The sequence below is a fragment of the Hippopotamus amphibius genome, chromosome 1 (assembly GCF_030028045.1).
Source record: "Hippopotamus amphibius kiboko isolate mHipAmp2 chromosome 1, mHipAmp2.hap2, whole genome shotgun sequence".
In the NCBI taxonomy this organism is placed as follows: Eukaryota; Metazoa; Chordata; class Mammalia; order Artiodactyla; family Hippopotamidae; genus Hippopotamus; species Hippopotamus amphibius.
In genome coordinates this window covers 237851919-237864210 of record NC_080186.1, presented here as the reverse complement: position 1 = coordinate 237864210, position 12292 = coordinate 237851919, and positions in this window count along the sequence as shown.

The following is a 12292-nucleotide window of genomic DNA, read 5'->3' as shown; positions in this document are numbered from 1 at the left end:
GAGAAATCATTCTGGATTTATCTTAGGGGCCAACTCCATAGTCAGTCAAAAACTGTTTCTCTATTTCCTTCTATCACCCCAAACTCTCACCATTATTTGGAATTAATTTAGGCACCGATCTGCTTTTCCTACAGCTCCAAATCACACTTGGAGTATTAAGATAAACGTTTCCATATTGTTTAGAACTTCACATCAAGACTTTATTACAAATTATACAACATAGTCCAAAACTCAATAGCTATAGAAAAGTAGAGGCAAATACAGATCTGCTCTAAATGCTAACTTTTAATTCATTTCTTCTGATGAGCACACCAGACTTTTTCTGTTATTTATATTTGTTAACTCTAACCTGATAGTTTCTCTGAGGCTTTTTAAGGAGCTCAGTTCCCTTCTTCTCACGTAGTCTGGTGTTTGTACCTTTTTCACCTATGTTTTTATGTATTACCTTGTACTTACATATCCAAACATGATATGCAACATTTTCTTATGTGGCCTTAAATTGTACATGCATTATTTCATACCAAACAATTTTTCCACTAAGCATTATATATTTGAAATTTCTTCATGAGGATACATTTATCTCTAGTTCATTCAATTCTACCGTATGATTCTACCATTAATTTGTTTTTTTGTTCTCCTAATTAGCATCTCCTAATTCCTGCCTCTTATTTTCCCCAATATATTTAAAACTTAAATTAACCACATAATTCTTGAGCACATCTGCAAGAGTTACCCTAAATCATCAGTTCTCAAAGTTTAGTCTAAAGGTCCTGGGGGTATTGAAGATTTTATTATTATTTTTTTTTGCGGAGCATATGTGAGGTCTAAAATATTTTTATAATACTACTAAAAAAACTTTTGCCTTTTTCATTCTGATAAGTATACATTCTCATAAGTGAACTCACTGAATCAATATTTTCCAAATATTCAATGGGTGATAGAGCTAAATTACGCACGGTTCTAAGACCCGTTCAAAGTACAAGACAGATCAATGGATCTTAGTTGAAAAGAGTACAAATGTTTATTGACGTGGCTACAGAATCCACACGGCAAGTAAACATTTAAAAAGTACTATTTATTGAGTTCTGGTGTAGCATAGAGAAGAATATCCATAATTATACGAAAAGGCTATTCAAATGTTCCTTCTGCTTCAACCAAACCACATACTGAATCAGCATGAATGCCGATGTAACATGGGAATCGAACTGTGTTCTTTGAATCCAAATAAAGAGATGTTAGCAAGGCCACTCTTTACACTAATTTCTCTTGTTTTGAAAAAAAATTTTTTTCATTAAATATGTTAAGATGTAATGAAGTTATTATGCTTTTTTTAAAATAAGGCGATGAATAATTAAAGTTTTCTCAAAGTTGAGAGCTGGCTTTTCTTAAATTTAATTTCTCTAGGAATAGAATATACATATTCTTTAGGAAAAAAAAAATATATATATATATATATGCATATATTGTACAAAAGCAAAATTCTTAGAGGCCTTCAAATAATTTTTTAGAGTTTAAAGGTGTCCTGAGGCCAAAAAAAATTTGAAAGCCACTTCTATAAGGGTTTTATCCAGCAGTAAAAATAATGTGTAGGTTATGTGGCATTTTAGCCACATATGCTGAACATCATCCTTCAGTACTTTTGTACCAAATGTAATGCCACACGCAGTTTGCAAGGACCCTTATTTTTCCATATCTCTAGTAACATTTGGAATACTGAAAAATTGTATTTTGTTTTTCAATAGGATGGATGTGAAACTATCTAATTGTGTTACTTTTTTTACCCCTGCTTATGAGGAAGGACATACTGCTTTTTAAACCAGATTGCTAGGCATGCTCCAGCTCCTAATGGCCCAGTTAGTTATATGAACATCATGTACTTGCTTTTCAAAGAGTACAAGTTTCCCTCCTCACCATTTTCACATAAGGGAGCTCAGCAAAATGTCTCCACAATGTGTGGTAACAAAGAATTTTGGATAGAACGGGGATACGACCTTGTGAACATGCTTCACCCTTGACTGGATTATCTGTAGCTCTGTTTTCCTTAAATAACCTAGATAATGCAAGATTAGCTGCATGCCCTCACTGAAGTGATGTTTTGGCTTCTCTGTGACAACAAAGTAGGTCAGACCACATTATTAGAGAAAGTAATATGGTCTAGAAGAAATAATACAGTCTGCAAAGATAGGAAACCTGCTTCTAGTTTCATTCCTTAATTCTTAAAAGCAAATATTAAGGAAAACAAAATAATTATTTTACAGTTGAAAGGTGTTAAAGTTAGTTGACTACACTTTAATAGGAATAGAACAATAAAAATTTCAGGATAAAAATGTAAGTGAGGTTAAATTAAAATGTTTAAAGGAGAACTCTACTAGCATTAAAAATAAGGAGAAGAGAACTTGCAACCAATAAAAAAATAATGAAAACTAGATATTTTAAAAGATTGTAAACATAAAGCAAAAAATAAAGATGGAATTTAGTATCACAAAAATACTGACTCATGATCAGAAGAGTAATTAATATTTGTGGAAAAGATTAAAAGATAAAAGATAACATAGTGGCTAATATTTAAAATTTTTAAACATTGAAGTAAAGGAAAGTAAAATATAAAAGATGGTTGACATTAAAATGTAAAAAAGTACCCATGTTTAAGAAAACAAAAAATCTTAATATTAAAAAATGGGAAAATTTTATCATCAAAATGTGCTCTTAGATAAGCTAATAGATAGATGAGCTAATGATAGATGATAGGTAGCTAGAGAGATATATAATGTGTATATGCAGAGCATAACTTTTTAAGATGACTATTTTTGTGTTAAAATTACAAATTAAAGTCAAAAGAAATTTCTAGATTAGGTCTATCCTCCCAGGTGGTAGTCAAGAAAGGGAATTTTCTGCAGAACTCAGCCTTATGTAGAGATCATAGTCACATGAGAGAGACCATGTTTCTGCAAATTCAGGACAAGAAATGAAAAGTGACTGTTTTTATTTTAGTTCAACCAGTGACCTATTTAAATGTTAAAATGAATTTAATTTCTACTTATACAGTAGTATAGTCTACATGGAACTGGAGTCCACAAACATTATAAATATAATATTCAAATTATTTAAAGAGCTAAAAAGCATAAAAAGTCTACTTAATGACACCTGAAGTTGTGTTATGAAAAATAATTCAATATGAAAAGATGCTCCACATCACATATCATCAGGAAAATGCAAATTAAAACAAAATTGAGAGACCACTACACACCTATTAAAATGGCCAAATCCAGAATGCTGACAACACCAAATGCTAGTGAGATGTGGAAAAACAGAAATTCTCATTCATTGTTGGTGGGAATTCAAAATGATACAGCCACTTTAGAAGATAGTTTAACAGTTTCTTACAAAACTAAACATACTCTTCCCACATGATCCAGCAGTTGTGCTCCAATGGGGTTGAAAACTTACGCCCACACAAAACTTGCCCACAGATGTTTACAGTAGCTTTATTCATAAACGCCAAAACTTGGAAGCAACCACGATGCCCTTCAGTAGCTGAATGGGTAGATAAACTCTGGTACCTCCAGACAATGCAATATTACTTAATGCTAAAAATAAATGCGCTATCAAGCCACGAAAAGAAAAGGAAAAAATGTAAATGCACGTTACTAAGTGAAAGAAACCAATCTGAGAAGGCTAAATACTGTAGGATCCCAACTGTATGACATTCTAGACAAGGCAAAACTACAGAGACAATAAAAAAGGCTGTGGTTACCAGGGATGGGGGCACAGGAGATGACTAGGCAAAGCACAGAAGACGTTGAGGGCAGTAAAATTACTCTGTATGATATTATAATAATGGAGTCACGTCACTATGCATTTGTCTAAACCCACTGAACGTACAACACCATGTGTGAACCCTAATGTAAACTATGGACTTCGGGTGATTATGACGTGTCATTGTAATTCATTTCTATTTAAAAAAAATGTACCATTCTGATGAATGATGTTGTTCATGGAGAAGGCTATGCATGTGTGGGAGCTGGGGATATACGGAAATCTCTATACTCTCCTCTCATTTTATGGTAAAACTAAAACTTCTCTAAAAAATTGTCTTTAACTATATATATATAAAATTCAAAATACAACTTGAAATAATTACACCTTGTTGCTACAAAAAATAAAAGCAAAAAACCAATGTATGAATTCATTTAGCGTTCAATAAGGCATAAAATTAAAGTCATAATCACTGCATCAAATCATCTACAGCAAAGTGTAGATGGTACTCGATGATTTTTAGACTATTCTAAATTTTAACTTACTAGAATTAAAATAATTCTGCAATTAGGTCATAGATATTCCATTTGTATGCCCTGGCCAAATTTTTCTGCTTATCTCCCTGTGGATCCTCAGTTGTGTCCTGCCCTTGGAGAAGCGCCCTGCAATGCAGAAGATGAGGATTTAACTGATTAAACCCTGTCAAAGATTAAGAGTCTCTGTATGTTCCAATTATGTCAAAATCCACTGGATCCAAGAGCTAAAAATAACAGTCTCTCCTTGTCACTTGGGTTTTCCAATATTAGCACAAACAGATTTTAAGAAACAACCATCTGCGTTAGTAACTTGCCACTGATGTTTATACACACACACACATATACATATATTATATATATAATACACACATATATACACACACACATAAAATAAGCCTTACCCTGGATAAGGGGAAGAAAGTGCCTCCAAAATGTTATTTTTGGACTTCAAAAAAAATTGCTTAGAAATGTAATAGATATTATAAATGCATAAAAAATTGTACAATGTTTTTAAATGAACACAGGATGTCGATTTAACATATTAATACATTTGTTTTAAAAATAACTGCAATAGGATTGGCGGACTATATTTGAGGGAATTGCAAGAAGTATTCTAAATCTGGGACTCTGTTCCAAGAAGATGAAATTAGCCCACCCATTTATTTCTCTTGCCTTAAAAATATCTCATTGAAATATCCAAAGAAATTTAAAAAAAAAAACCCATAGTACTAATGGAAGATGTAAAGGATATCATCGATGCACCAAAGCACTGAGGAATATCTGAAAGAGATACACAAGAAGAGATCAAGTTGATGGTATAAAACAATCATTGCTGGGCACACAGCACGTGGCTTCGTAAGCAGAAAGGGTCTCAATGAGAAATAAGTAGAACTTTTCAACTGTCAAGTTCAAAAATGTTGGCGCTGAGGTACCACAGCCCTGGGTGGCCAGTGAGGATAACTGAAGGACTTGTGAAATCACAACAGTGTCCAGAATGACTTTAGACAGTGCTTGCTAAATCTACTGAGACATTTTTCCTAACATGGGTGGTAGGGCCACGAAATAGCCAAGATGAAAAGAGAATACTGTCCTACCTAGATCTGGGCAGGCTCAAGAAATAAAGAGAAAAACACATCCTGCCCAGGATAGTAGCTACCTTCCTCTGTCACCATGATAACTGCTTCCATAATTCTCAGTGGCACTAAAGGATCTAAGGACACACAGCCACAACTAAAATCCCACCAGCACATGCTGGAAGATAAACGGGTTTGACCATGACATGGATTGGGGGTGAGTGGGAGTGATAAAAAAAACCTGACGGATCCTCCAGCTGAATACTCCCTAGCAGCCAAACATACTCATCTCTTAAATGTCTGTGGGCCAGGCAGGAAGGCTCACAGTCAGTCAGTGACCACTTGGTACATACAGGGTGAAACTTACTCAAGAATTTCCATTTTTACATTTTTACATTTCAAGAGGGACCCTCAGAAGATTAAGAACTGTAGCTGAAAATTTTGCATAGAGCACCCCCACCTCCTGCCTCTGGACTAATGGCTACTCTAAAGTGAGTAAAGGGGAACAAAAGGTACAAACTTACAGTTATAAAATAAATGAGTCGTGGGGATGTAATGTACAGTATTGCTGCTATAGTTATTTATACTGTATTGCATATTTGAAAGTTGCTAAGAGAGTAGGTTATAAAAGTTCTCATGACAAGAAGAAAAAATTTGTAACTAAGCTTGGTGACAACGTTGACTATACTTATTACGGTGAACATTTTGCAACATATGTGAAAATTGAATCATTACGTTGTACACCTGATACTAATGTAACGTTCTACATCAATTATATCTCAATAAAAAATTGCGTAGAGAACTCATTCTAGTTATTAATGTGCCAACACAAACTAAATTAATTATATGCAAACAAAATTAAACTAATTTTTTAAGTACAGGCTTTAAAAAATCCTAGCTATATTGTCAATGACATTTAAGAGGATGTGACATCAATTAAATCATAATATTTCATCCATAAAAAGAGTAGGCTGAATAGCAAGGAACACAATTGCTAAATCATGAGGTAAAGCATGTCCTTCGTTTTGTAAGAACTGTCAATCTGTTTTCCAGAGTAACTGTACCATTCTGCACTCCCACCAGCAACGAATGAGAGTTCTTGTTCGACATTCTTTCCAGCGCTTGGTCCTGCCAGTGTTTTGGATTTTAGCTGTTTTAATAGGTGTGTACCGGTTTCTCATTGCTGTTTTAATTTTCTAATGACATATGATGTCTGGCACCTTTACCTAAGCTTATCTGCTTTCTGTATATTCTTTGATGAGTTGTCTGTTTAGATCTTCACTCATTTTTTAACTCGTTTGATTTTTTATTGTTGAGTTTTAAGAGTTCCATGTATATTTTGCATACTATTTTTTTTTAATCAGGTAAGTGTTCTACAAATATTTTCTCCTAGTCTGTGGCTTGTCATTCTCATTCATAGAGCATAAGTTTTTAATTTACCCAAATGAATTGAAAATCTATGTCCAAACAAAAATCTGCACACAAGTGTTTACACAACTTTCTTCAAAATTGCTAAACTTGGAAGCAACCAAGATATTCTTTAATAGGTGAATGGACTAAAAAAAAAACTATAGAACTTCCATAAAAGAGAGTATTATTCAGCAATAAAAAAAAAAAGAAATAAGATATTTCATCACAAGAAGACATACAGGAACCTCAAAAGCATATTGCTAAGTGAAAGAAGTCAATACGAAAAGGCTACTGTGTGATTCCAAATATATAGTATTCTGAAAAAAGCAAAACTATGGAGAAAGTAAAATAACAGTGGGTTGCAAGGGGCTCAGGGTCAGTCAGGGGGAGGGAAGAGAAGGAGAGACAGAGCACAGGAGACTTTAGGGCACTGAAACTGTTACGTATGAGGCCATGCGGTAGACACACATCAGTATGCATTTGTTAAAACCGATAGAACGTACAAGACAAAGAGTGAACCCTAATGTAAACTACGGATTTTAGTTAATAATAACAATATTGGTGCATCAATTTTATAACAAATGTATCACACCAATACAAAGGGAAATAATAGGCGAGATCCTGTGCGGGACGTAGTATACGGGAACTCTTTGTTCTTTCCAGACAATCTTCCTGTAGACCAAAGACTACTCTGAAAATATAAAACTTATTAATTTTCAAAATAAGTAGCCTGCCATATAAAAAGAACAAAAGTAGATTTTTAAAAAATTAACACATACTGGTTTTTTTTTTTTTTTTGGCCGTGCTACACAGCATATGGGACCTTAGCTCCCTGACCAGGGATCTAACCCGTGTCCCCTGCAGAGGAAGTATTGAGTCTTAACCCCTTGACTGCCAGGGAAGTCCCCCAAACTAACACATATTGTTAATAGAGATTAGAATACACCCAGCATAAAATCAATTTAGGAGTTGAACTCTGAGACTTTGTCAAGAGCAAGAGTAAAAAGAAACTTAAAAAAGCCAATAGTTCTACTGAAGTATAATTTACACGCTATAACATTCACACATTTTAAATGAATAGTTCAATGATTTTTATGAAATTTATAAATTTGTGTAACCATTACCACAATTTAACTTTTAAAACATTTCTATCTAACCCAAAAATATCCCTTCTGACCCTCTGTAGTTAACCCCAGTTCCCACTCCGGGCCCTAAGCAATCACTGATCTGCTTTCTGTCTCTATATATTTGCCTTTTCTAGACATTTCATACAGATGGAGTCATTCAGCATGCAGTCTTTTGAGTCTGTCTTCTTTTGTTTAATATAATGTCTTTGAGCTTCATCACATGTTGCTGCATATGTCAGTAGTTTGTTCCTTCTTGCTTCTGTGTAGTGTTCTATTACATAGATAGACCTCACTTTGTTTATCTATTTAATAGTTGATGGATTTTGAATTTTTTTTATTTTAGCACTGTTATGAATAATGATAGTATTAACATTCACAAACTACTCTTTTTGTAAACATTTATATTTTAGTTAGTTGGATAAATAATTAGAAGTGTAATTGCTGGATTTTATGTTAAATATACATTTAACTTTTTAAGCAACTACCAAAATGTCTTCTAAAGTAACTTTAATATTTCACATTTCTGCCAGAAGTATATAAAGTTTCCATTTTTTTCCACATATCCTTGTCATCATTTGTTATTATCAGCCTTTTGGTTTATACTCTTTCTAGCTGGTATGTAACAGCATCTCTTTGCTGTTAGAAATGGAAAACTTAAGAGAAAACCATGAAAAGAATGAAGAAAAATTAAAGACATACAAAAACATCTAACAGGATTTTCATAAAAGGAAACTGAACACACTGAAAAAGAATAAGAAAGAGGTAGACACATACAGAGATCTATTTTGGTGACGTTTACAAACTCCAATGATAAAGGAAAAAAGTCTTGCCAATTTCTAGACAGACAAATATTTTATCTGAAATAAAGATAATCAGATTAATACCAGTCATTACTTACCATGCTAAATTCTGGGAGACAATGTAGTAGCATTTACGGTATTGAAGACAGATGATTTTGAACTTAGATAACCAGCCCAACTACCATCCCCCTCAAAAAGGCAAAAGAAAGTCCCAGTCAACTTGTTTGGGAAACGAATACAGACAATATTATAGCTAAACTAAAATATATAACAAAGGGAGATCAACTCGATGATGGGTGGTGACTTAGAGAGGGCCAGGACAGGGAGGGTGGGAGGGGGTCGCGGGAGGGAGGGGATATGGGGATATATGTATAAATACAGCTGATTCACTTTGGTGTACCTCATAAGCTGGTACAAGAGTGTGAAGCAATTATATTCCAATAAAGAGTTTGAAAAAAAAAGAATAACATATAAAAAAATAAATAAAAATAAAAACAAAAGTCAGTATATAAGAATCACGAAATTGTAGCAAGGCATAAATGTCATATAAACGAATAATTGCAATAATGTGTGATACTGTTACACAAATAAGGGGCTATAAGAACACAAGGCAGAGACACTTCAACAGTGAATGTATGAAAGTGGTCACCATATGTGAAGATTTTTGTGTTGCAAATTAATTCCTACAAGAAATCATCCATAATGAAAGAAACACTGAAAAGATACGCAGACAAAACAACTCTACCCGCTGAGAATTTTACTCTATGCCATCCCTAAACGAGGAGGATGGGCATGTGAACCAACGGTCCACAGTGGCCGAGATGAAAGTCACACATCAACACGATAGCATCACCTTCTACTTACCAGAGCCCATCTGGCACCTGCTGCCTCTGCACACCCCGTCTCACAGCAGCAGAGACCAATGCCGAGCCCCTGAGATGGCACTCCTCCTCGAGGACGCCGATTTGCAACCAGATGGCAAGTGGACTCGGGCGAGCCCCTTCCTTGAAAGGATCAGAGATTTTTTCTTTTCCCCATAAAGATAAACATCTATTCCAGGTGTGGGTTGGTCTTTCCTTTCTACGGCGCTTCAGTCAGCATCACTGTCTGGAGGCTGACTAAATGCCAGGTTCACGGGCAGGGAATCCCCCCCCCACAACACAGTATTGGACCAGGGAGTGTTACAGTGGGCACATGACCATTAGTCCACTGGCCACATCACAAACCACACCGTCCCAAAGCAGGCTGGTCTCACTGAGCACAGGAGTGACTTTCAGCACCGCTGAACACCAAAGGGCCATTTCAGAGGCAACACTTGGAAAGAACAGGGCGCCATCCCTTAGGATGCAGTACGTGCAGTAAACCATAGATTTCCACGTGGCACTGCCTCGTATATGAAGAAAACACAGGTCCCAAATCAAAGAGGTAAAAGCCGAAAGGACCCCAATTGCCCTGCTGCTCAATATTCCACTGGGTAATTTGAATCTCTGCATCTCTGCTGCTGAAACTTAAGGCCGAAAGTTTAGAAGTTCTGGTCTCCAAAGGAAGCATACTCTTTCCAGATTGCACAGCAATGATGCCACTGATTTATAAACCGTGGCAGCCACGTGGACTTCTTCTGTTCGGACAGCATCAGTCGAGAGAAGTCAGCATTGTGGGAGGGGTAACTGACTGACCAGCAGGAAGAAGGGGGCTTCTTTTACACAACGTGGTTAAGAAGGAATACATTGAAGAGATCGATAGAATCAAAGTGATCACCTGAGTGCCTTCTGGTTTTGTAACTCTCCCTGTCTTAACTGGGAATGGACACACGTAGCAACTCAGCCCGCAAAGGGCTTAATCCTTCATAGGCATTCCCCACTATGCATGTACTGCTCATTTAATTTCATTTGGAGGACCCAAATTATCACAGAGGGGACAATGTCTTATCTGTCCTCATATTTTTAGCACTTCGTAGATATAGAAGTTATATGTGTCCTGTATTATACTGAGAACTGCGCAGAGGGTCTGGCATACCTATTCAGTCATATTTGTTGAATGAATGAAATCAAGACATGTTTATTGAATTAATTAGAGTCATATCTAAAACAGTAACTAAGTATAACAAAATAAAGTAAAATGTTTAGCTCAGAGCAATTGCTTTGGCCATAAGTGCATCTTAATGAATATAAATTGTAAATACTTTAGAAATTTTGTCATATGGGAAATATGTACATGGAAATAGGTTGGTAGAAGTAAAGGCGATTGAGCATCAAAAATCATATTACGTTTTGTAAACAGGTTACAAATACTCTGATATGTTAACGTTCTTAAAGAAGTTTTCAAATTCCTTGCACTGAAATTTTAAATTTGTGATTTCCCCAAACATTTTCATATTCTTCTGAATAAAAGTTGATGTTATTGACATTTTAAAATTATCATGCCCACAAAATTTCTGTAGATATTAAGTACTATCATGAAAACCAACAAGAAAGCATAAAGACTAATACATTACAATCTAAAATAAGTGATATGGCACTAACAATACAAAACCAACAAAAATTTAGTAGTACTAAAGAGACAATCAAGGGTCAGTCTGGCCCTTCTTGGACCTGTGGTTACAGAGTCAGTGCTCATTTAAGTTTGCCAGAGAGGATGAGAAATATAGTCTCCCTCGGTATCTGCAGGGGGGGATTAGTTCCTGGACCGCTTTGGATACCAAAATCTGCGATGCTCAAGTCCCATAGCTGGCCCTCCATGTTAGAGGTTCTGCATCTGCAGATTCAACCAACCGTGGATTCCAAATACACTCCACGGGTGAATCAGCACACGGTGGACTCGTGCATCTGGAGGGCCTGTATGACTGCATTCGAAGGGGAGCAATGTTGCGTGGAGGAGGTTGAGTAACACGTGTGGGGCTACTGCGTCTTGCCAGCCTTGCGAATCATCCATTTTACATTCGTAGGTAAAGGCTTCCGGCTTCCTGATAGCTCTGTATTCTCTCGCTCTCTCTCTCCCGCTCTTCCTCCCCCACCTCCCCTCTCTCTCCCTGGTCTCCCTCTCCCTCTCCCTCTCTTCTCACCCCACCACTTTCTACCCTCAGCTTTTTTTCCCTGTGTTTCTCTTCTTCCCAACACCAATATGAAAGTTACGCATTGAAGTACATGTAAACACGAATTATAAAACTAGTCCATGTAATTCCTAATAGACGTGATGGTTCATGTTACACATCAACTTAACTGGGTTACCGAGTGCCCAGACATTTGGTCAGACATGTTTCTGGAAGGGTCTGTGGGGGTGTTTGTGGACGAGGTTAACATCTGAATCCGTAGGCTGAAAGAAAGCAGACTGCCCTCTCCGGTGTGGGAGCGCCCCGTCCACCCGAGGACAAAACTGCTGGCCTTCCTGAGCGCGCCCCTTGCCTGACCGCCTTCTAGCTGGGACATCAGGGTTTTTCCTGCCTTAAGGTTTTAACTGAAACTGTGGCTTTTCCTGTGTCTTAAGCTGCTGGCACTCAGACTGGAACCACATCACTGGCTCTCTTGGGTCTCCAGCTTGTCGACGGCAGACCTTGTCCCTCACAATAAATCAGTCTCTCTGTTTCTCTGTGT